Source organism: Adiantum capillus-veneris, unplaced genomic scaffold (genome assembly GCF_014529385.1).
Source record: "Adiantum capillus-veneris isolate H3 unplaced genomic scaffold, ASM1452938v2 Hic_scaffold_364, whole genome shotgun sequence".
In the NCBI taxonomy this organism is placed as follows: domain Eukaryota; kingdom Viridiplantae; phylum Streptophyta; class Polypodiopsida; order Polypodiales; family Pteridaceae; genus Adiantum; species Adiantum capillus-veneris.
The window spans coordinates 86,403-111,603 of NW_028221467.1; the positions used below are offsets into that span (position 1 = coordinate 86,403).

At 41.8% G+C, this 25,201-nt stretch overlaps 1 pseudogene; it reads left to right on the top strand.

Annotated features, from left to right (window-relative positions):
* On the top strand, positions 1 to 23,322 carry LOC147416921 (uncharacterized; annotated as a pseudogene).
* Positions 23,323 to 25,201: the final 1,879 nt, after the last annotated feature.

Here is a 25,201-nt window from a genome sequence, read left to right on the forward strand (position 1 = left end):
ATGAACTGCACATGGGTGGACATTGGGTCATTTAGTCTATTGCTGGAGCTCAACAAGCTAGGGTACACAATGACAGAAAAGGTGTATGTATTGGCCATAGGGTATGGATTGGTGACGTATACAGTGTATGTGACAGAGGCAAGGATCTCTCTCTCTCTCTCTCTCTCTCTCTCTCTCTCTTGATATGTGTCTTCCTCACCCCAAGGAATTTCTGATGTCATGATTGTACTTATGTGCAGATACAGACGACGGTGATAGTGATGGGTGCAGGGTATATCACGTTGATTGTGATAGTGTGCATGGTGGTCCTCGCCTTGCTAGCATCTGCAAAAGGTCATAATGGGCACATGGTGTGTCATGAAAGGGAACCCTTGGAAGTAGTGTTCCGGAAAAATATGTCTCATCTTAATATCCTGTCCTTTTCAATTTCAAAAATGTCCGTTAAGGGCAAGGGGAAAAGGAAAAATTCCGCCCCAAAATAGAGTGTAAAAACCAAAAAACTAAACCTAATTTTGTAAAACTTCCTCTTGGAAAGAAATTTTGTATGTTTGAAAAAACAATTTTTCTCAAGCACTACTTGGAAGCCGATTCAGGTGGGGCTTCTGCATTATGTGGAGAAATGCTAAGAGGGCATCGCCATCTCGAGAGAGGGAGTCTCCCTCAACAACTCTTACTTGGAGGTTTTTGTCTACGTCAAAGTGCCACTAAATCAGGTAACTCGCAGTCGAAAAACTCAATGCTCTTTGTGGTTCATTCTACAAAACTCACGGAGAAATGGTCAACAACATGAATGCGCACGTTTCGATGTGAGCATGAACAACACGTGGGTGAACATCGGGTCGTTTAGTCCGTTACTAGAACTCAACAAGCCAGGGTACACAACAACAGTAAACGTGTATGTATTAGCCATAGGGTATGGATTGGCACGTATACACTGTATGTGACAAGAGGCAAGGGTCTCTCTCTCTGTCTCTCTCTCTCTCTCTCTCTCTCTATATATATATATATATATATATATATATATATATATATATATATATATATATATATATATATATATATATATATATATATATATATATATATGTGTGTGTGTGTGTGTGTGTGTGTGTGTGTGTGTGTGTGTGTCTTCCTCACCCCAAGGAATTTTTGATGTCATGATTTTACCTGTATGCAGAATTTGACACAGACAACAGTGACAGTGAAAGTAGTAGCACCATTGGGTTGAGTGTAGGGTATATTGCGTGATTCTGATAGTATGCGTGGTGGTCCTCACCTTGCTACATCTGTAAAAGGTTATAATGGGCACATGGTCTGTCATGAAAGGGAACCCTTGGAAGTAGTGTTCGAAAAACATAAATCTCAGCTTAATATCGTGTCGTTTTCAATTTCAAAAATGCTGGTTGAGGGCAAGGGGAAAATGAGAAAATTTTCCCCAAGATAGAGCGTAAAAACCCAAAAACTAAACTATATTTTCTAAAATTTTCTCTTGGGAAGAAATTTTGTATGTTTGGAAAAATGAATTTTCTCAAGCACTGCTTGGAAGCTGATTCAAGTGGGGGTTTTGCATTATGTGGATAAATGCTAAGAGGGCATGGCCATCTGGAGAGAGGGAGTCTACATGTGATTCAAGACCCACAATCAAAAGCACCAATGCAAGAAAGAGGAAGACCAAGGGCAAAATGTGGTATATGTGGATGGGGCAAAGGAGGCTTCCATGGCTAGCAGTAGGGAATGCAAGCTACAACAACACCTCTGCTCTTTGTTAATTACTCCTCATTCATAAGTTAACTGCATAACCAACTAATTGGGAAGAATGTTGTACGGAACGTAGGGGTTGTGAACTAAGGGCTACAAAAAGGGACAGATCCACGATGGAGCAACATACATCATTATTACACCTCTGCTCTTTGTTAATTACTCCTCATGCATAAGTTAACCGCATGACCAACTAATGGGGAAGAATGTCGTAGGGAACATAGGGGTTGTGAACCAAGGTCTACAAAAAGGGGTGTTAGCAGCGGCTAACAGAGGCTACACCGAATATGCATCAATCAGGAGATATGCTATGGATGTGACTCAATACTTCCCACTCACTTTGTATAAGTCTCGGGCTCTTTTGGAGTTCCAAAGTTGTATATGCTAGCCTAGAGGCTCAAGCTTAAACCCATATTAGAAGGGATGTGGGGGAAGCCCTTAAAAGGAAGCCGTTATGCAAGGAGGCTTGATTCTCGAGGTTCCACTCTTGAGTATCCACTTTTGAGAGCTCCGTCTCTCTGGAGTGTTCACTCTATGGCCTAGCCTTGAGCTTAATATCTATGCTTGAGAGGCTAGTGCTAACCACTGTAATTAGAGTAAGCTCTTCTCGATAAATCTAATCCTTATTTTCTCATTTTTCTACTTCTTCTCTACATTTCATCTTGTCATGAAGTAATATTACACTTTCATGATTCTAGATTTGAGAGATGTATGCACTTCTTGCTGTTAACCACTCCTAGTCTTCCATAAGCATTCGATTTGTGATATTTAGCATCACTAATTAGGTTGATTAATTTGGGTCTTAATCTTTGTAATTAGTGTGTGTGCCCTATTGTTTGCTTGTTTGTAGATAGGTTTTATGAAGATTTAGCACTATGCACCTCGTGTGTATAGCTATTGATGAAGTGTCGTGATTGACATGTGCATATCATTAGTGTGCTTGGGGTTTCTAGTCTATGGTAAGTCAGACTTCGGTGGACTTGATGTGTGTAGGAGATTGATAGATTAGTGATTAGAGTAGGTTTCGAGTTATTCTTGCCATGGCTAATCTCTACTTGCAATGGAGAGGTGATCTCTTGAATTCTCTATTTCCATTCATCCGATGCTCGTGCTTCCATGCCCTAGCCGGGTTGCCGATCCACGTATTTGATAATTTTGTGTGGGTTGCGATTAGGTCGTGCTACAACGCCTCCCTACATTTGGCGCCCTTTCATGGGATCGATAACCTAAGCTAGTGAGTTTAGGATGTTTAGAATAGAGTAACTTCATTACTAATTTTTTGTGTAACTCAATTTTTGGTGTGATTTGATGATTTTTGTGCAATAAATTGATGCTAATGTTGAGTTATGAATACCCCAAACCCCCAATTACAACCCCAATTTTACTAACTTCATACTAACCCTTGCTAATTTCGCTTCGTTTCCATGCTAATTGGACTTTCATGCTAATTTTTACTAATTTTGACTAACCTTCCTAACCTAACCACTAACATTTGAAGTGTAAAGTATGTTAAATCCCCTTATAAGAGGTGGAATCATCACTATAATCAAGTTAATTGTGCTAATTTATGCCTACTTTGATGATTTGAGTGTTTGAATTTTGACCTACAAATGGTCAAGTTTGGAGCCGATTTGATGGTGCACACACTTGTGTGTGCAATAATGAATCTTTGCATGGAGCAAAGGAATAGTTTAGAGTTTAATTACAATGTAAGTGCACTCACTTGTTAATTATGTCAATTCTTGATTGATTAATGAGGTTTAATGTGCTAATTATTTGCTAAAATTAGGTGTGTAACATAAATTGACCTACACTTTGCACCTAATTTGATGCACTTGGAATGAGATTGATAGTCAAATTTTGACTAATGAACTTTGTGTGTATCAAAATAATGCTTAACTCTCATCAAGAATTCATGTGTGTGCATAAAAATCATTGTGTGTATGCATGCACCAAAGAGGGAAAAAAACTGTGAAAAATTTCAAGTTCGTGTGCACCTAATCTTGAATGTGTGCATACATGAAATTTGATGGAACTGATGATTTATGAGTATGCGAACATGTAATTGATGTGTATGCTAGGCTAATTCAATCATTGGATAAGCCTAATTGCCAAAAATTTGGGCAAAAATTGAGTGTGTGTGCCTATCCAAGACCACTTGATTTTCTATGATTGATGGTCAATTAGGGCACCTAAATTATTTTTGATTGTGAAATGTTCCAAGACCACTTGATTTTCTATGATTGATGGTCAATTGGGCACCTAAATAATTTTTGATTGTGAAATGTTCATAAAAAGTGTGTGCAATCATTAGGTGTAAGCCTAAATGCATTCCCAATTGAGCCAAATTTGATCATTTGTGGTAAACTTTTGAGTGTGTGCATTGCTTGATTGGGGTAAAATAGTGCTAATTTTTAGAAATTAAGCATGCATGCATTCACTTATGCTTGATTGAGTTTGCAATTTGAGCATTGCAATGTGGAATTGATGTAATTTTTTCATAAATTTTTGGCCTAAATTTGGGTGTGTGTGCCTACTCAATGGCATGTGCAATCCAATCCTTGAATGAATAATTGGTATTTTTAAAACCAGTTATGATGATTAATTTGGCCAAATAGTTGATATGTGTGTCACAATTGGCTTGGGAAATTGAGATAAATCACTCAATTGGTACTCACTTGTGTATATTTTTAGTTTATTTCCATGCTAATGATGAATCAATTTGATGAACATGAAAAAAATGCACTAATGTGTGTACCTATGCAATAGCATGATCTATCCAATGAGAAAATGAATGATTGGTGTCACCACTAATCATGATGATTGGAAGACCTAAAAGATTGGTGTGTATGATCAAATGACTTGGTATAACTCAATTGTATACAATTGAGGATGATTTTGTTACCATTGATATGTATGCCAATTTGATATGGTAGAAAATTTCATTAAGTTGTGCATTCATGAGTTTCCATAAACACAAGCATGAATCTTCGTAAATCCAAAAGACAAATTTGGGTTGGATGATTAGAGAAATGAGATATGAGCAATTAATTTTGCTATTTAAAAAAAAAAGAAAAAGAAATCGGGTTTGAATTGACCATGTTGTGTGTTAATTTGTTTTGAGTGAGGATATGCGATATGAGGAACCGAATTGCAATGATTGAAAATTGGAGCTACATTGTGTAAAGCTTGGTCCAAAATCACCATTGAATTAATTTTTAGCTTGCATCATTAGTGGAGTCATGTATAATTGGCAGCATAATTAAGGTTCGTAAATAATTCATTTTGGCATTGTGCATTGGAATGAAATTGAGACCAAAATATAGGTGATTTTGCATAATTAAGTGAGGGATTGGGCGATAAGTTTGGATTTTTGAGGTCAATTGATAATGCATTGGGCCTTAATTGACTGAAAAAAATCAAGAGTGCCATGGATGGGATGATTTTTTTACCTGAATTGATTTTTGAGTGACGTTGGGAGTTAAAACTCGAGAATAGGGGAATGTGTTATTCCTCAAAGGATCATGAGCATGGGGCATCAATGTGTTGAGAGGGATTGAGAGAATTGTCATTTACTTTTCCTAACAATTGGCTCTCGGCCTCACCTTCACTACCCGCCAAGACTTGCTGTTTTCAAGCTGAAAGAACGCACACACGCGCTCGCTTGCAATCACTAGACCCACCCGTGCTTTGCCTTGCATAACCCCAAAATCACCTTACATCCTTGCACACACACACCCAAGACTCAATGGGTGCTGCGTTATAGCAGGACAATTAATGAAGAGGTGGGGGATGTCTTTATCATTTCCGTTACATCTCCTCCAGTGCCCATCCCCCATGCCTGCATGGATCATTATGTAGCCTGTCCATACTGCTTTGTGCATGATGAGCCATAGTAGTAGCGATTGTTTGGCTGGTGTATCTTGATGCCAAAGGGTTTTAAATTTGAAGTTCCACTATCTTTTGTCAAGGGATAGGTGCCATTTTCTATCGAGAGTGACATGGATAGGTTCTTTTAGGGTTGGTGGGCAGTTGGGAGGGTTGGCGAGGGCCCCCCATCCTACCCAGTATAGTGCTTTGGATGACTGGATAGGTTGTTCAGAGAGTGCCCACTCCTTCTATTTTGGGAATGTGGCAGTCCTAGACTGGATAAGGGTGAGCTCCCATGGTTGCCGGTGGTACCTTCCTAGGAGTTTGATTTCATTCTTCCACTTGTGCTCAGTTGTATTCCTTACATCTTTCCAGGTGATAATACCTTTATTGTGTAGTCTTTTTGCTGACCTTAGCTATCTCTGTTTCAGCTGGGGGATAGGGGGGAGGGACCACCACATTGATTCAAAAGACCTAATCTGTCTGATGTATGTCGATTCCCAGTTGGTTCTAATTAGGCTTCTGTATCTGTTCCAAGCATTCCACAGGGTCCGACCCCTTAGATACAACTTCTAGGGGTCCAAAGAATACCGTAAACCAAGGTATGTTAGTGGTTCCCTTATTCCCTCTAAAATGGAATTTATGGATTTTCCCAAAATAATAACACGGCCCATTCCTCATCAGGATTCTCCATTGATTTGAGGATGAGCTTTACAACTAGTTTGTCTACCCATAATTTAAATCTGGTGAGGCCAAGTACCCCTTGTTCTTTAGGAAGACAACAAACTTCCCAGGTAACCTTAGCTAGCCCTTTTTTATGGGGATCCCCAGACGATAGAAAGTTCCTACAAATTTTGGTTAGGTCTTTTAATTGACAGTTAGGGAGTCTCCAACATGATAGAAAGAAGAGAACATACCCAGAGATGTAGTGCTTTATAACTACTATCCTACCAACCAAGTTAGCTTGAAAACCCAACCATCTGTTGAGCTAGTTGTGGAAAATGTCCATGACCCACTGCCACCTTTGAGCCATTGAAATCTTGAATCCAAAGGGTATCCCTAGCTGTCTGAAAATGACTCTATCCTGGATGATTGCGCATCCTTGCTCTTCCACCCACCTAGGCAGCGGGAACGTTGAGGCTCTAACCCCTATTTTGGCGTGGATGATTTTGGACCCTGAGGCTGTGCAGAAGGTATTGAGACATTCCCAAAAGGATTTCAGAGAGGTATCGTCATTTTGCATCAGTCCATTAGTGTCGTCGACAAATTGAGATAGACATTGCTGGTTCCCGTTAGCATCTTGATTCCTATGAGGCTACCTTGTTGCATTCGTTCTTTTACCAACCAATTCAGGGAGTCAGTTGAAGTGGAAAATAACAGAGGAGCGAGAGGACGTCTCTGCCTGACCGATCTACTAAGGAGGAACACTTCTGACAATCCATTGTTAATAGCTACTTGGGCTTGGGCATTACCTAGCAGAGTTTTCACAAACCTTACAATCCTGGGCCCAAACCCCATCATAGTTAGACATTCCAAAATAAACGACCATTCTTGTCTATCATAAGCTTTGTCAAAGTCGACTTTGATGAAGATGTAGTCTTGTGATGATTCTTCAGCATAGTCTATTCCTTCCCACATTGCTATCACAGCTTGCACGAGCCGACATCCTTTGATGAATCATTTTTGCGTGGAGCTCAACCATTCAACAAGAGCCAGGGAAATTCTGAGAGCTATGGCTTTGGCAAAAATTTTGTATGAGGCATTTAGCATTGTCAACGGTCTCAAGCTTGATAGTATTTCCTTAGGGACTTTTTTATGAAGCAGCTTGATTATCAGAGTGTTGAATTGAATCGGTAGGGCTCCATGCTTAACAACTTCTTGCCAAACTATGAGGAGGATAGGTGCTAAGACATCCTAAACATTTGGTAGAACTCAACAGGGAGGCCATCAATGTCAGATGTTTTCTTTAGTTTAAGAGCATATAAGGCCCTTTTAATTTCTCCTAAAGACAGCTCTCAGTCTAGCTGGGTACTCAGATGAGGAGGAGTCACTCGTTTCCTACAGTTCCTAATAATACTTCTTGCCAGCATGACTGACTCATCATGAACTTCTGGAGGGGTAAATAACTGAGCGTAGTGATCTCTGGCCACTTCTAGGTTTTCCTCCTCAGATGTGGCATTCCCTCTAGCCCCTACTAGCATCGGGATCAGTTCTATTTGATGTTTCGTTCTGAGACTTCTACTTTCCCTATCCGCCATTCTCGAATAAATGCTTTGGTGTGCTGCAGTGTTATTTCTTCTTCAGTCTTGAGTTGATGTCGAAGGGTGGTTATTTTGTTCTGCACTTCCAGCCCCTCCTTACTACAGGCTTCTAGTTATATAAGTTCATTATAGATAGAGTCCTTCCTTTTTCTTTGAATCTCTGTCACCTTTCTCCTAAAAGAGATCAGGGAGTGTTGAGTGTTGGCGACCGCCATCTTCCAAGCTTTTGTTGGTGTGGTTCCCTTAGAGAAAGCTTGCACCCAAATAGCTTTTATGGTTTTCTGGACCTCCCCTAACCGAAACAACGATGGGTCTGTGTGGAACCAGTGGTTCCTTATCTTGTTGCATTTGTTGTCCAGAGTGATGACTAATAGGTAGTGGTCTGACGCACAGGAGGTGGTTCTATTAGACACTTTGACCCTGTTAAATTGTCTAGCCAGAGGAGTACTAACGTAACATCTGTCAAGTCTAGCCTTTCGAGCAAGGCTCCCTCTCGAGTAATTTTGCCAGGTGAATTCTCCTTGTGTTCCTATGTCCCATAGGTCTAGCTGATCCTTAAGGTTTACCCATCCTTGTTTCTCGGTATTCCCCACTATTTTCCCCTTCATAAGGTACCTATCCTCCATAGACTCTACCGTATTAAAGTCCCCCATTAGAATGGTCTGTTCCTTGATCTGAGCGATTTGTCTCCACAGCTTGGTCCTGTCTTTAACCGAGCCCCCTGCATAAATTGAAACCAAGAGAAGCTCATGGGAGCCTCAATGTAGAGTGCAACCCAATACTCTCCTCTTGACGACAATGTTTAATTAATTTTCCAGTTCAGAGGAATGTCCAAGGCTGTTCCTCTTGACCCTCTGTTGTACGAACAGTGGAACCACTGAAGCTCCTTGGATCAATTGAAGCCTCTGCTCTAGATCTTGCCTTGTAATTTTGACTTCCTGTAGCCCAATCACATCTACAGGGTAATTCTGAGTCCAAGCTTTGATCTTCTTTGCTTTCTTGGGGTCGGTCAACCCCTTCATATTCCACAACATTAGCTTCATTTATTACTTCTTTTGTCTTTCATGATATTTATCTGGGCCCTTGGTGAGGGCTGGGTTACTGAGTTATGACTCTTCTTATTATCTTTTGCACTTCGATTGGGGAGGGGTCTGCTTCTATACATCTTGCATGTCTAGGGGCCCACATTCTCCTTGTTGGGCTCTATCTACTAGATTCTTTGTTGAGTTCAATGGCAGAGCCTCTGTCTGATTTGTTGACTTGCTCTCCAAGCTGTGATTCTGTGTCTTGCTCCTCCTCTGAGTCCTGCCCACTGGAATCTGCTACCTCTGAATCTTCCCATTCGGGAAGTGAGGCAAGGAGCGCATACCTGTTGGCCTGTCTAGGTTTAGCTCTATCATTTGAAGGATTTTCTGCAGTTGGCCGTGGGGTTGTATTGTTCTACTAGGAGACTGCTGGCGGTCGCTCTTGTTTCCGACTCTCCCTTTTTTCATTGACCTTTCAGGTCATTTTTGGTTAAGGGTTTTTGATCGAGGAGTCTCGAATGAAGTGCCCTTTCATTCCACAGTGAGAACATGCATTTGGTAAGTACTTGTAGATCAAGGGTTGTTCAAAGACTTCACCATCATCTAGGGCGATCATCATTGCTTGAGGGAGTTCCTCAGAGATGTCAATCTCTATCAGGGCTTGTGGGTGCCAAGAGGGGATGTATTCTCCATGTGGGCAGCCTCCTAGGACCTTTACAAGTTGTGTACCTATCGCCTTCGGGTGATTATGAAAGTGCAGGGGCAGGTTAGGGAACTCCGCCCAAACCGGGAAGTGTTATAGTGCGTCTCTCTCAGTGTTGTATTCCTTGTGCCATTTGAACATGCAGAGGAGGGAGGAGCGTAGAAGCCATTGTCCCGAGCTTAATACCCTAAAGGCCATGTCTGCGTTCTTGAAAATGAAGACGCACTGGTTTTTGGGTAGGGCCTGAATGGTATCTACTTGCGCCTCTATTTCCCCCCATTGATTCCTAATCCAACCTCTTAGCACTTCGGTAGGTGGACGAGGTCCGGCTAGGGGCCTATGAGGGATCTGCTCTCTATATTGTTCTAGGTTTTGCAAACTTGAATAGCAGGTAAAATGACCAGAGTCTTACCATTTGGAGTCTTGCCAGTGCCTCCTGCATGATGGTCTATGCTTCCTCCTGGTTGAGACTCAGCGGCAACAGTAAAGGCGGATGCAGTGGCACTGCCTTCACCAACCCCAATATGTAACCATGTTGGTGTGTTGGCAGTGGGTGACTATGTGTAGAACACGGCATCTTGCCTCGCCTGCCTCGCTACTTGAAGCTTGCTTATAGTTTCATGCAACAGTTGGTCGTCGTCGTAGTGAAAAGGCCCCAAGTGGTTGAAGTGAGGATTACCCAGTAGGTGAATCTCATTAACTCCACTTGCGTGGTCGGCCGTGGAGTTAAGGTGCACTAGAGTGTGGTGTGGAAGTCCACTTGACGTCCAAATGTTGGGGGTTCTCGAGTCGGGGTTGAGGGTGGGTGAGACGAGCGGCGAGGTCATCTCATTGGGAAATGGGCGAGCGCAGGGGTGAAGATGCTACGCCATCGCTAGCTTCTAGGGTTTTTTTAAAGAGCCGATTTCGCTCTCTCTCTCTCTCTCTCTCTCTCTCTCTCTCTCTCTCTCTCCCTCTCTCTCTCTCTCTGTCCCTGTGTGTGTGTGTGTGTGTGTGTCCCTTAATTCGCCACAGATGGACTGACGCCACTAAGGCTATGCAGAGAGCAGAAACAGAAATAATTAAAAGATAAAATATTTTTTTAAAAAAAATAAAAAAATTACTCTCATCAAGAGATGATTCCCACCTCCCTATGGACTGCAGCACAAGACTTGACAGTTATATATGTTGGTTGGTGTAACAAATGTTCATTTCAGATGCATTAAAATTTGAATGAATGCTCATGATTGAAGTTAACTTTCAAAAACCATAAAAATTCTTGAAATAAAGAGCCATTCTATTTAATCAAGGCTTAGACGCATTTTGAGTTGCACTTTTAGAGCCAACATTTGATTATCGAAAAAGAGAATTGTGTGCACTTCATGGTAAAATCTCTTTCTTTTTTGATATGTATGCTAAATATCCTAAATTTTACATAGATTTTGGGTGAATGGCCATGGAATAACTTAAAAATGTTTGGTTTGTGAATGGTCATGGTCTGTTTTGAGGCTTACTTTGACTGTCAAATGTTGTCATGCACTAGTGGATGAGCTTCATTGGGTATTTATTACCGTGAGAGCTAAATAGTCCTTTCCATCATTTGCTAAAAATGCCATATTTGCTACTTAAAGAGCACCGATATGGGCTATGATTGTGTATGCATCGATTGCAAAATTTGCATAAAGTCATTATAAAAGTTTGAGGTTTTGATTAAGCATGATTTTAGTGCTTGATTCATGTTATTGAGGCATAGGGGAGTGGGAATAACAACTAAATCAACCATTAAGGCAATGCATCATCTCATTACAGATTCAGAATAATTTCCGTACATGTGAAGATGATGATTGCAAGACTATGGCTATGAAGATTTTGTGTTTCTCTGTGTATTCTGTCTTCAATTTCCATTCAGTACCCTGATTTTGTTCTGAACCTGTATAGGAGATTTTGGTCATGGTTTGGTAATAAAGTTATGGTTATGGTTTTGCAATGATGGTATGGTAATCATGGTATGGTTAGGGTTTGACAATCAAGTTATGGTTATGGTTTTCAGTGATCGTATGGCAATCATGTGATAGTTATGGTTTGGCAATTAGATTATGGTTATGGTTATGGTTATGCAATTGTGCCTATGGTTTGGAGTTGATGTTATGGTTATGCTTTTGAGAACTTGTCATGATTAAGCTTTTGATGTTGTGGTTTTGTTTGTTGGAATTAGGGTTGTAGAGAAACACACACAGCTTGGAGAAGACAAAGGAAGCTCAAGGCACACAATAGAGAGTGTGTTACTTAGTGTGCAATGGAAAGATAGATAGCCCTAGAGTGATGGGCGTATATACAATGCACGGGGGAAAAAACCTCCTAAAGAGGGAAAAAATACCCCGGAGGTCCTAGTGTGTTCACACACATCACTACCACATGTATATGGTAACAAATTAAATCCCCCCTGAAGTGATGTGGTGAACGAGAGCTGGCACATGAGTAAAGGGAAGTGCCATGCCCTGAGGACATGATCAGTCCACAAAGGGGAGTAAGCCCAAAGCTTTGCGGAAAGCTTCAAGCTTCTCACGAGACAATGCCTTTGTGAAAAGATCTGCAAGGTTGTCCTGTGTTGGCACATAAGCCAAGCTGATCTCTCCTGCTGAGAGCCTCTCCCTGACATAGTGGTAATTCACCTCAATGTGCTTTGTGCTAGCATGAAAAACTGGGTTCCTCGCAACTACCAATGCGCTCTGACTGTCAGTGTAGATAGTGTTGGCAATGTCCTGTCCAACACCCAAATCAGCCATAAGGCGTCTGAGCCATACACACTCAACCGTAGCTGTGAAGACTTCCCTGTACTCAGCCTCACAACTCAAAATGGCCACAGTAGGTTGCTTCTTGCTCAACCATGATATACATGAGCTGCCAAGCATGAAACAAAAACCACTTGTGGACACTCGCATGTCAAAACAACCAGCCCAATATGATTCCGAAAAAGCATGTAAGTCTGGTGGCAATGATCCCAGCTTGGAATAAAACAAGCCAAGGTGTAAAGTTCCACTAAGGTAGCGGAAAATCCTCTTGACAGCCTGCCAATGCTTAGACCCAAGGCTATGCATAAATCTGCTGCCTGTGAGATTGCAAAATGAATATCCGGCCTCGTTTTGCATACATAAATGAGGCAGCCAACAACAGTTTGGTGAAGAGTGACATCAGCAGGATCACCAGCATCATGTAGACTCAACTTCAAACCTGTTTCCATGGGAGTGGCAATAGGTTTGCAATCCTCAAGTCCAAACTTACATAGCAATGTCTCTATGTAACTTTTCTGACACAAGGCAATACCACCATCACACTACTTAAACTGTATACCCAAATAATGATGCAACAGCCCCAAATCTTTCATCTTGAAAGTAGCATTCAAATCAGACTTAAATTCAGCAATGTGTCTCTCATTTGGTCCAGTGATCAACAAATCATCAACATAAAGAACCACAATGAGAAGTACATCACCCTCACGCTTCACATACAATGTTCTTTCTGTTGGACTGTTATGAAAGCCTTGTTTGACCAAATGAGTGTCAGCTTTCTCATACCAAGCACGAGGAGATTGCTTCAACCCATACAAAGCCTTGTTACATTTGCACACTTTGTCCTCTTGTACTTTTATGACAAAACCGCAAGGCTGCGTTACATAAACTTCCTCAAATATGTCACCATTCAAGAAAGTAGTAACAATGTCTGATTGATGTACATCCCAACCAAAATGAGCTGCCAATGCACATAGAAAATGCATAGTAGTCATACGACATGTGGGAGAAAAAGTCTCTTCATAATCTATGCCTTTTTGCTGTGCATAACCAGACGTACAAAATTCCTTCTCTTGAATTTGGCAGGAGGAAAATTTTCAGGAAATTAGATTTGTTTTTCAAGTTTTTACACTATTTTTCTCTATTTTGAGACGGAATTTCTCCTTTTCCCCTTGCTCTCAACAATAATTTTTGAAATTGAAAATGGCACGATATTAAATTGAAACACATTTTTTCCGAACACTACACCCACTTAATGTCTACATGATTGATCTCCTATTCATGGGAACATGCTCTAGCTTCTTCTCCTTTGCCTACTACGGATGGGAGCCTGCATTTGCTACGTCTCAATTCACCTAGGCCACCACCGCCATCACTCTGTCGTGTGTTCTCTCACTTCTCTCTTGACAATCCTCTCTCTCTCTCTCCAGCAAGGGCTACATGTGCATTCGATGCTACCTTCCCTATTTCCTGGGATGTGTAGAAAGGTAATTGCTCTCTTTTTCTCTTTGCTCCCAAGTTGTGATTACAGAATAGAAGAAATGTACTATGTGTGTGTGACAATGCTCCAAGCTCTAATGGGATTGGGCCTCATGGGGCATTGGCACTGTGTGTGTGTGTGTGTGTGTGTGTGTGTGTGTGTGTGTGTGTGTGTGTGTGTGATTATGTGTGTGTGTGTGTGTATGTGTGTGTGTGTGTGTGTGCGCGTGAGAGAGAGAGAGAGAGAGAGAGAGAGAGAGAGAGAGAGAGAGAGAGAGAGAGAGAGAGAGAGAGAGAGAGAGAGAGAGAGAGAGAGAGAGAGACGACAAATTTTCAAGCTACCACAAAATATTGGTGTCATGTAGCTGAGGCTGGGGATGAGAGATCCACAAGCTTTGGTGCAAGGGAGCCATGGAGGTACACATTCAAATTAAAAGGCTCATCAATGTGCAACTCCGAACTGGAATTAAGAGGAGGAAGGGGGCTCCACATTTTGCCCTTGGCCTTCTCTTTCTTGCATTTTCCTACAGCTTCTATTGGTGGCAGCAACAGCAGTCGACGACACACGGACGGTGCCATCAGCTAGCAATGGCAAGGTCACTACAAGAGGTTGTGTGCTCTTGTGACGCTGTTAGCGACGGAAATACACTGGGTTTTTATAACCCCCGGCGTCGCTAAAACCGTCGCTAATAGCGTCGCTACGAGAGTGTCGCTATATGCGTCGCTATAGGCGTCGCTATATGCGTCGCTATATAGAGACGCTCATAGCGACGGTTATAGCGACGTTTACACAGAAGTCTATAGCGACGCTCATAGCGACGCTACAGAGCCATAAATAGCTACGGTTATAGCGACGCCCAAGAGAAATTTTTTTTGGTGACAGGGCATTGAATGCCCTGCCACCCATCAACCATATTGTACTTGATTCACTTTTTAAAAAAAGTGCAAGGGTAGATAATAGACCCAAAATAGTCACCGACAAGACGCATTGTTTGCAAAATTTTCAAGCGTAAAATTGACAATTGTACACATCATAGGCAAAATGAATTGATTGGCAAATGTAATAATGACAATTGTACATCATAGGCATAAAGAATTGATTGGCAAAATGAACTGCGGTGACAAATGTAATAATATACATGGTTCAAAAAGACGTATAAAATCCGTCTCATGATACATAAGCTATGAGAAACCCTAAACTAATGCTATATAGGTACGGATAAATTGACGTCGTCTAGTCAGACGTCTCATCGCGTCCAAGCGGCGTATCTGTCGGATTCTGCAAAAAAAGACAATAAGACAGCTTTCAATAAGTATAAACATATAACGACATTTATAAAACAATACAAAAAATAGAAAAGAGTAAACCCTAATACTAACCATGCCGCCGCGAGAACTGAGAATGTCCATTAGGGCGTTTAAGCCCTTCCTGCCTGCGTACTCATGCTCGTACGGTGTGGGATCACGTCCTGTCATCGACCACTGTCAAAACATACAAAGATTTCATTATGTTAGAATTAAAAAACTCATAAACCCTAAACTATCGAACATAAAGAGCAATGCGAAAACACTTACAAAATCAGCCTCAAATGATGCCCATCCACCGCTCCCCAAGTGGTGCGAGCTCCCTGCCTCTACTCGCGCTCTGGTTGCATCCTTTTGTTGCTTCCACTTGTCGGGATTCTCGCGCACTGTTTTCTTTGCATTCTTCCAATCTTCTTTGGCCAGCCAATCTGGCCTGTTCCACCCATGCTTGATTGATTTTTGCACTTCGGAACGCTTGTGTTTGCAGTATTCGCGCATTCGAATCTTCATGAGGTGTTCATTGAAGCGCTGATCCCGTGTTGGAACGGGAAACTCATCATGAAGTATACTGATGACTCTGGCTTTTAAATCACTTGGTACTTCACTCCATTTGTTTAGTATATAGTGTCTAAACAGCTGAGAGCAAAGACCACGCATGCGCGAGATCACCTTCTTGCCGTCATCATCCATGATGATGCCGCCGCTGAAGTCGATGGAGTAAGGCAAGCCCTCTGGCCGGTGACGCGTGAACCTGGGTGTCCCGGCAGGGGTCTCTAGCGGCGTGTCGATGGGGGTACGAACGTCAGGTGTCTCCACCGGCGTTTGGGCCCCGAAGCGAGGAGTGTCGAGTGGGGTGGCTCCTAGCGGAGTAGGTAGAGGTGTGTAGCTGCTAGGAACAGTCAGCCGCGCAAAACCTGGCGTAGATGGCGATGCTGTGGCTGGTGTGGGGGTGGGCAAAGAAGGGGAGGGTAAAGAGCCTCGTCGAACATGAGGCGGTGTGGAGGCATCGGCGGCGGAATCTCCACAACAACCGCACCGCCACCACTAGAGCGCCGGTGTCTAGACGAGTGTGAAGATCGTCTCGTCGACACCGAATCTTCGGAGCGCGCCGAATGCTCCGAAAGAGAGGGAGATGCGGATGGAGTAGGAACGCGCGATGATGCGCCAGAGCGATGACGCTCTACGTACCACTGTCTCTGCTGCGGTGACAAAGAAGAAAGAAACTCCTCATCATCCATACCTGCATTAAATACACGAATATTAAAACTTAATATTGAATGAATAGAGCAGACAATGACGTAAAGACCATTAAATACAATGACGTAATGACGCATATAAATACAATGACGCTATGAATTGAGTGATAGAAGAGGCAAGTCGAAAACTCAGAATTTTCAATCAAAAGATGTGAGCGCGAGTAGAAAAGAGCGTTATATACCATGGAAGGTACTTAGAGAGCCAGAGCTTTTACAACACGGAGCAAAATTGTTCAAATACAATATTTGTGGCTTTAAGAGATCTCTCTCTCATATTCGCATAACTCAGCATAACTTCCTATATCTATATAGAGCTCTCTGTTTAAACACATATCCTCTGTTTCAATTTGTAGCTCCTCTACATGCACCCCATATAGAGTAGTAGCATCTTGATGCTCGTCTGGCACCACCGCAGCAGCTTCTGATTGAGCATCTTCTCTGATCTCCTCCATTGATGCCGTTGTGATTGGCACATGGTAGCCTTCATACGTCCTTGCACTACGAGGGGCTACCTCTATGACGTACCACCAGTTTGATGTAGACTTTGTAGGATGAAATATTACTTGCCAGAGCCACATAACTTACATGAGAGCTTTCAAGCACATAACTTGTAAAAGGGGGATGTTAACTATTTACATACTTACTTGTTCACAATGCTCGGGTAGTACGAAAGTGTCTCTTAGGTCAGTCCATTTCTTAGTAGAATCCACCTCAAGAAAACCAGACTCTCCTCTACGCACAGTAGCGTTGAGACCCTCCATGATTATCTTGAACCATTGCATGTCGAACAAGTCGACAAAAAATCCTCTGTAATCGATCCTCAAAATCTCTTGTAGCGTGCCGAAGTAAGTGAGTTCCGCCACCACAGGATATGCATCAGAGGAACGTCGTCGACTAGACTGTTCAAATTTTGCCATGATTCCACAATCTTGAGTAAAACGCTTTTTGTCGATCCGTTCCACCCTAAAATGTTGACCTTTACACCATGCTGCTGTGTATGACTTATACTACAACGAACAAAGATTATGAGTAGCCGTTCAAACGTTTAGAAATAAAGTCACTAGCTAGTCGTACATTGCAAACTTACCTTGGTCGCGCAACCCGGAGAGTACTCCCACTCTTCCTCAGTCACTTCGTCACCGCATTGTTGTGCGCTTTTCAATTGGCTATGCAACCATCTTAAGCTCATGAATGTTGGTAGGCTCTCCAGAACCGTCGGATAGTGCATCGGTGGTCGTCTTCCCCGTCTCCACTCGATTCGTGCACTTTGTCGCTCTTGCTTTGCATCCTCATATTGTGAAATCCACTTTTGCATCACTGGATTGTGAAGCATGCAAAATCGGTTGATTTTAGCCTCTAGATCTTCCGTCATCTTCTTCTCAACACCGAGATTGCACATGACAATCCCAGATATGCGCTCATCATCTATGGTTCGCCATCGCGTGTCCCGGGCTTTATCAAATCCGTCTAGCCACTCTACAATGTACACTAGGGACTTTGATACCAACCAACCTTCTGCCATGCTACCCTCCGGACGTGCCTTTTGACGCACATATTCCTTAAGAGTTTTCATGAAACGTTCTAAGAAGAACATTCATCTGGAATGAACTGTGCCAGCTATTTCCACGTCATCAACTATGTGAACAAGAAGATGCACCTGAATGGTTAGCATGGTAGTAGGAAAATGTTTCTCAAACATGCACACAAGCTCCACAGCATTTAGTTTGGCGAATGGTATGGAGTCTACGTTGATCTCCTTTTGTGAGATCCATTGCACCAGCTTTGCAAGTTTGTAGATTGTGTTACGGATGTCGAGAGACGAACATCCCTCAATGGCAACCGATAAAATAAACTGTAAAGTATGTGCAGCAATGATATTAAAGTCCACATTTTATGCAATGATATTAAAGTCCACTATGAACTTACCTGACACATTTAATGCCAATCGTGTGACTTCAAACTGGTAAGCTTTCCTTCTTTAGTAAAACACGTTCGGAGCGAGTGCATTACGCCAGTGGGGGTCCGCAAAGATCAAATGGTCTCTTTTACTTTGCGTTCTTGGGCTCCTGTGAAAATCCATGGTGCTTTAGGGAGTTTTATCAATCCATCAGACGCTGTTTGCGGCCAATATTGCTCCATACGATCCACATTTCTAAGGTCAACTCTGGCTCCCAAAGTATCTTTCTTGCCGGTCAGATGGTCCCATAGTAGATTACCCACATTCTTGAATATGTGCATTGGATCGAGCAAGTGATTGATCATGAGTCGGGGCCAGTATGGTAACTCGTACCATAGAGATAGTCTCTTCATCCCTGGAGGCAATCCGTCATCGCACATCTCCTTCTGCTCAAACCATGCTTGTGCAGACATCCTTGGTGGCTCTCTTCCCAAAAAGCCGTTGCGTAACACATGATTCTCTGGAAGATACGCTTGATGACCTTCGTAGATTTGCTTCTTCAGTGAGGGCGCCCTACGTGCATTCAGTCTAGGTCCACATGTGACACATGCTCTATATCCGCTTGTTTGAAGCCGTGCATGTATACACATGATAATAGATCAACTATGGGAAAAAACAAGATTTACAATGTATGAGTGAGGAGTGTCAATAGATCACTTGAGCATTCTGTTAGCCAGGGATAGTCATGCATGGTCCACATTAGAATGCCTCTGATCAAAGCATTCCGTCGTCCTGTGTGTCGGCTCATATCCACCACCTCTATGCCAATCCACAATTGTTGTAGCTCTTCCAATAGTGGACGAAGATACACATCCATATTCTCCACTTTATATCGCCCTGGCACAATCAAGCTTAGCCATAGGTGCCCCTTCTTCGTAGTCAACCACGGGGGAATGTTGTAGTTGACGATGACAACGGGCCATACACTGTAAGATGTTGATATTTGACCAAATGGATTTACGCCATCCATAGCCAGGCCTAAGCGCAAATTTCGAGCTTCCCTGGCAAAATCCGACCATGTTCCATCTATATGTTTCCAGGCTGCGCAATTTGCAGGAATTCGTAGCACACCATCCGAAGATTTATTATCCTCATGCCATGATGCTAGGGCGGCCATGGACTTACATTCGAAGAAATGCTTGATACGAGGAAGCTGAGGAAAATGTCGCAAAACCTTTTGTGGAATTTTTGTCCCGTGGAGATCTACTCGATATCTTTCGGAATCACATTTCGGACACTTCTCCATGTCTATGTATTCCCCTCTGAAAAGAATGCAGTCATTAGGAAAAGCGTGGATAGAATTGTAATCCATCCCCAAGTTTCGCAAAATCTTTCTTGCTTCATCTCGGGAATCTGGCATCACATTGTCAGCTGGTAGTATGTGCTCTTTAAGCAATCTACACAACATAAAGATACGATACAGTCGTGTAAAAATCTATCAGATCATTATACATTTAGATTTTTATTAAAGTAAACTAATTGTAATAGATCACCTGAAAATCACTGTGACGCTAGTGTCACTCCATCCAAACTTTGCCTGCATGTTGAGAAAAACCAGGAGTGCTTTCAATCTAGACATACGTGCTCCATTATATAATGGCGTATCGGCTTCACTTTTCATATCATCATAGATAAGCCTTTCTGAATCCATGATCGTCTCGATCATTTCATCAATCTCGGGCTCAAACATTGCCTCGTTGGGAATGTGCTCTACATGATCATCCCCCGAGCTGTCAGAGGCTACATCTTGTGGACTCACATATGCTGCTTGACCAAAGGGCCTGCGAACACGTCTATTGGGTTGCAAGATCGCTGCTTGTTGGCCAGCGTCAGAGTCCGACGAGTTATAATTGGCAACAACTCGATCTATAATAGATGGATCGAACTCGCCAAATTCGCGAACGTGCTGCAAAGAAACACGTCTTGTCCGTCGCACAGCATGCTTGCATTGATTATAAGGACATAAGACCCTCGTTGAGAGATAGGTGTTTCGGTTGGACGATCCCACATCCTCGTCACTACTCATAATGAGGATAAAAATCTTATAACCTGGACAACAAATTTAATATTCTATTGGCATTCTTCGTCTTATCTCTCTCTCTCTCTCTCTAAACTAACAGGGATTATAAGAACCTTAAAACTGATTTAACACATAATTTTTCACATAACTCGGCAAGAGTTGGCATTCTCATCACTAAAGATGTGAGAGTTAACTTTCGGCGGTGACGCTGCCTCATCTCCATCCACATCTGACAACAGCAATTGGCCCTTTGGACCGTTCTTGCTCTTGTTACTAACTGTGAAGTTGCTGTTGAATGACTAGAGGTTGTCTAGATGGTCATTTTCGGGGATGTAGTGACTCTTGCCGCCTTGAAGATCCACCTTCTTCCATATCTTCTGAGGACATTTCACCAGTACTTTTGGATCGACGGAGCCCACCATGAGTGAAGGCAGCAATACCCTATATTCCATTAAGGGCTTTCTTCACCCGCTTCATGCAGGCATCGCAGTCTATGGAGACCTAAATCTAATCTAATATAACGTAAATCTAAATCTAGCGTAAATAAACGTAAATCTAATCTAATTTAACTTAAATAAACCTAAATCTAATTTAACGTAAGTCTACATCTAACCTAATCTTTAACGTCTTTTAGGATAGTTTCCTACGACGTTATAACTCTCTTCTTCTTGTGTGTGTGCACGTGTGTGGATGTGTGTGCCAAGAAAAAGAGATAAATGGTATAACCTTTCTATCACCCATGCCAAGTATGATAGATGGGTTATGCCATTTCCCTCTTGAATAATAGGTCTTGAGTTCAACTCCTCGACGGCTAGATATTTAGGTCTTTTAATTTGAATTAGTTTCCTACGACGTTAAATTAGTTTCTCTCTCTTTCTCTCTCAATGTGTGTGCGTTTTTTTTGTTTATGCATGTTTTCTCTCTCTTTTTTTCTCTCAATGTGTGCGTTTTTTGTTTATGCATGTTCTCTCTCTCTTTTCCTCTCTCAATGTGTGCGTTTTTTGTTTATGCATGCTCTCTCTCTCTTTTCCTCTCTCAATGTGTGTGTGCATTCTTTGTTTATGTATGTGTGTGTGCGTTTTTGTTTATGTTTGTACTCTTTCTCTCTCTCTCTCTCTCTCTCAAAAACACTATGTGTGTGTGTGTGAGAGAGAGAGAGAAAGAGAGAGAGAGGGAGAGAGAAAGAGGGGAAGGGAACATGAGAGTGAGGAGAGGGAAGGAGCATACCTGGCTCTCCTTCCTCTCCTCGTGTGTGTGTGTGTGTGTGTGTGGAGAAGAAAGAGAGAGAGATAGAGAGAGAGGGAGAGCGTTACCTGCTCCTTGCTTGAGGGCCCCGAAAAACTCAGATCTGAGATCTGAGTTTTTGGGCGCTCTCTGTTATTTTTTTTACCCAGCCGGCGTCGCTATGAGCGTCGCAAATTTACTTGTAAATTTGCGACGCTCATAGCGACGCCGGGAAATTTTTTTTGAGCGTCGCTAATATGAATAGCCTCTTGTAGTGGGTGTCTGCCACAACGGCTGTTTTGTCGGATCTGTCCCTATCTGCTGGAACCCTCATTCCCGCTTTCGACCCCATTGTCTTCTACTATCTCCCTCAACAACTCCTACTTGAGCTTTTCGTCTACGTCGAAGTGCAACCGGATCAGGAAACTCGCAGTTGGAAAACTCAATGCTCTTTGTGGTTCTTTCTACATAACTGACCTTTTATAGATGCTAGCAGGGCGAGGACCACCATGCACACTATCACAATCACTACAATATACCTTGCACTCAACCCAAGAATTTCTTATGTCATGATTGTACATGTGTGCAATATTTGACAGAGACGACGGTGATAGTGAAAGTAGTAGTGGCATTGGGTTGAGTGCAGGGTATATTGCATTGATTGTGATATTGTGCATGGTGGTCCTCGCCCTGCTAGCATCTGAAAAAGGTCATAATGGGCACATGGTGTGCCATGAAAGGGAACCCTTAGTAGTAGTGTTTGGGAAAAATATGTCTCGGCATATCCTGTCGTTTTCAATTTCAAAAATGCCCGTTGAGGGCAAGGGTAAAAGGAGAAATTCCTCCCCAAAATAGAGTGAAAAAACCCAAAAACTAAACCTAATTTTCTAAAATTTCCTCTTGGAAAGAAATTTTGTATGTTTGGAAAAATGATTTTTCACAAGCACTGCTTGGAAGATGATTCAGGTGGGGGTTCTGCATTATGTGGAGAAATGATAAGAGGGCATGGCCATCTGGAGCGAGGGAGTCTCCCTCAACAACTCCTACTCGGAAATTTTTGTCTACATCCAAGTCCCAGTAGATCAGGTAACTCGCAGTCGGAAAACTCAATGCTCTTTGTGGTTCTTTGTATAGAACTGACAGAGAACTGGCCAATAGTAGGAATCTGCAGGTTATGACATGAGCATGCACCGCATGTGGGTGGACATCGGGTCGTTTAGTCCATTGTTGGAGCTCAACAAGCTAGGGTACACAACGACAGTAAAGGTGTATGTATTGGCCATAGGGTATGGATTGGGGACATATACAGTGTATGTGAAAAGAGGCAAGGATCTCTCTTTCTCTCTCTCTCTCTCTCTATATATATATATACATATATATATATATATATATATATATATATATATATATACATATATATATATACATATATATATATACATATATATATATATATATATATATATATATATACATATATATATATATATATATATATCTGCGTGTGTGTGTCTTTCTCACCCTAAGGAATTTCTGATGTCATGATTGTACTTGGAGTGTGTAGAATTTGACACAGACAACGGTGATAGTGAAAGTAGTAGCATCGATGGGTGCAAGGTATATTGCGTTGATTGTGATACTGTGCATGGTGGTCCTCACCTTGCTAGCATTTGCAAAAGGTCATAATGGGCACATGGTGTGTCATGAAAGGGAACCGTTGGAACTATTGTTCGGGAAAAATATGTCTCAGCTTAATATCGTGTCGTTTTCAATTTCAAAAATGTTGGTTAAGGGCAAGGGTAAAAGGAGAAATTCTGCCCCAAAACAGAGTGTAAAAACCCAAAAACTAAACCTAATTTTCTAAAATTTCCTCTTGGGAAGAAATTTTGTATGTTTGGAAAAATGATTTTTCTCAAGCACTGCTTGGAAGCTGATTCACGTGGGGGTTCTGCATTATGTGGAGAAATGCTAAGAGGGCATGGCCATCTGGAGAGAGGGAGTCTCCCTCAACAACTCCTACTCGGAGGTTTTTGTCTTTGTCCAAGTGCCACCGGATCAGGTAACTCCTAGTCAGAAAACTCAATGGTCTTTGTGGTCCTTTCTATAAAAATGACAGAATAGCAGGAATCTGCAGGTTCTGATGTGAGCATGAACCGCACGTGTATGCACATCGGTTGTTTAGTCCATTGCTGGAGCTCAACAAGCTAGTGTACACAAGGACTAAAAAGGTGTATGTATTGGCCATAGGGTATGGATTGGCGACGTATACAATATATATGAAAAGAGGCAAGGATATCACTCTTTCTCTCTCTCTCTCTCTCTCTCTCTCTCTCTCTCTCTCTCTCTCTCTCTCTCTCTCTCTCTCTCTCTCTCTCTTAATGCGGGCTACAACTATGCAGGAGAAAGTTTTTTGAAATTCAGCACTGATTTTGAGTTATCATTCGCGGACTGCGTACATGTCTAAAAAGCAATTTTGCTTTTTTTTTTTCCTGATTAAAAATGATTTTGTAGAAACTACCCACCAAAGGCATTGGAATCGATGTACTCTACAACTTTGCAGAAGAAAGTTTTTTCAAATTCTGCACCGATTTGGAGTTATTGTTCTCGGAGTGCGTACATGCCTAAAAAGCAACTTCGCTTTTTTATTTTGATTTTTCCTGATTAAAAATGATTTTGTAGAAACTACCCGCACGAGGCATTGGAATTGATGTGGTCTATAACTTTAAAGAAGAAAGTTTTTTTTTTCAAATTCTGCAGTGATTTTGAGTTATCGTTGGCAGACTGCGTACATACCTGGAAAGCAACTTTCGTTTTTTTTTGTTTTTTGTTTTTTCTCCTAATTGAAAACAATGTTGCAGAAACTATTTGCTTGAGCCATCGGAATTGATGCGATGTACAACTTTGCAAAAGAAACTTTCTCTAAATTCTGCACCGATTTTGGGTTATCGTTCTCGTACTGCGAATATGTTTGAAAAGCAAACTTTAGTTTTTGCTTTTGATTTTTTGTCATACTAGAAAACTTCTCAATTATATTTTCTCTTCGTCAATTATACATTTGTTACTGACGTAACTTTGCTGAAGAAGCCAGTTACATATCGTTTCGATTCAATCGAGCCGTTGATGATCGTCCAAATTCTATCGAGCTATTGTTGGTACATGATCTTTTGTTATATGATATACTCGTTCATTGATTCTCGTATAATTATTCTTCTAGAGATATAGTTTACGTCGTTTTATTGATAATTTCTAGTTGATACCATAGTGATTTTGATGGTACCATGATGATGTTTTGTTAGTTCTTTGGTCATGGTGATTTTCGTTGATACCATGGTTATTCTTGGTGATGCCATGATGATATTTCGTTGATACCATGGTTATTCTCGGTGATGCCATGATGATATTTCGTTGATTCCATGGTGATTTTCGTTGATACCATGATGATGTTTCGTTGATACCATGGTTATTCTCGGTCATACCATGATGTTGTTTCGTTGATACCATGGTTATTCTAGGTGATGCCATGGTGTTGTTTCGTTGACACAATGATTATTCTTGGTGATATCATGATATTGTTT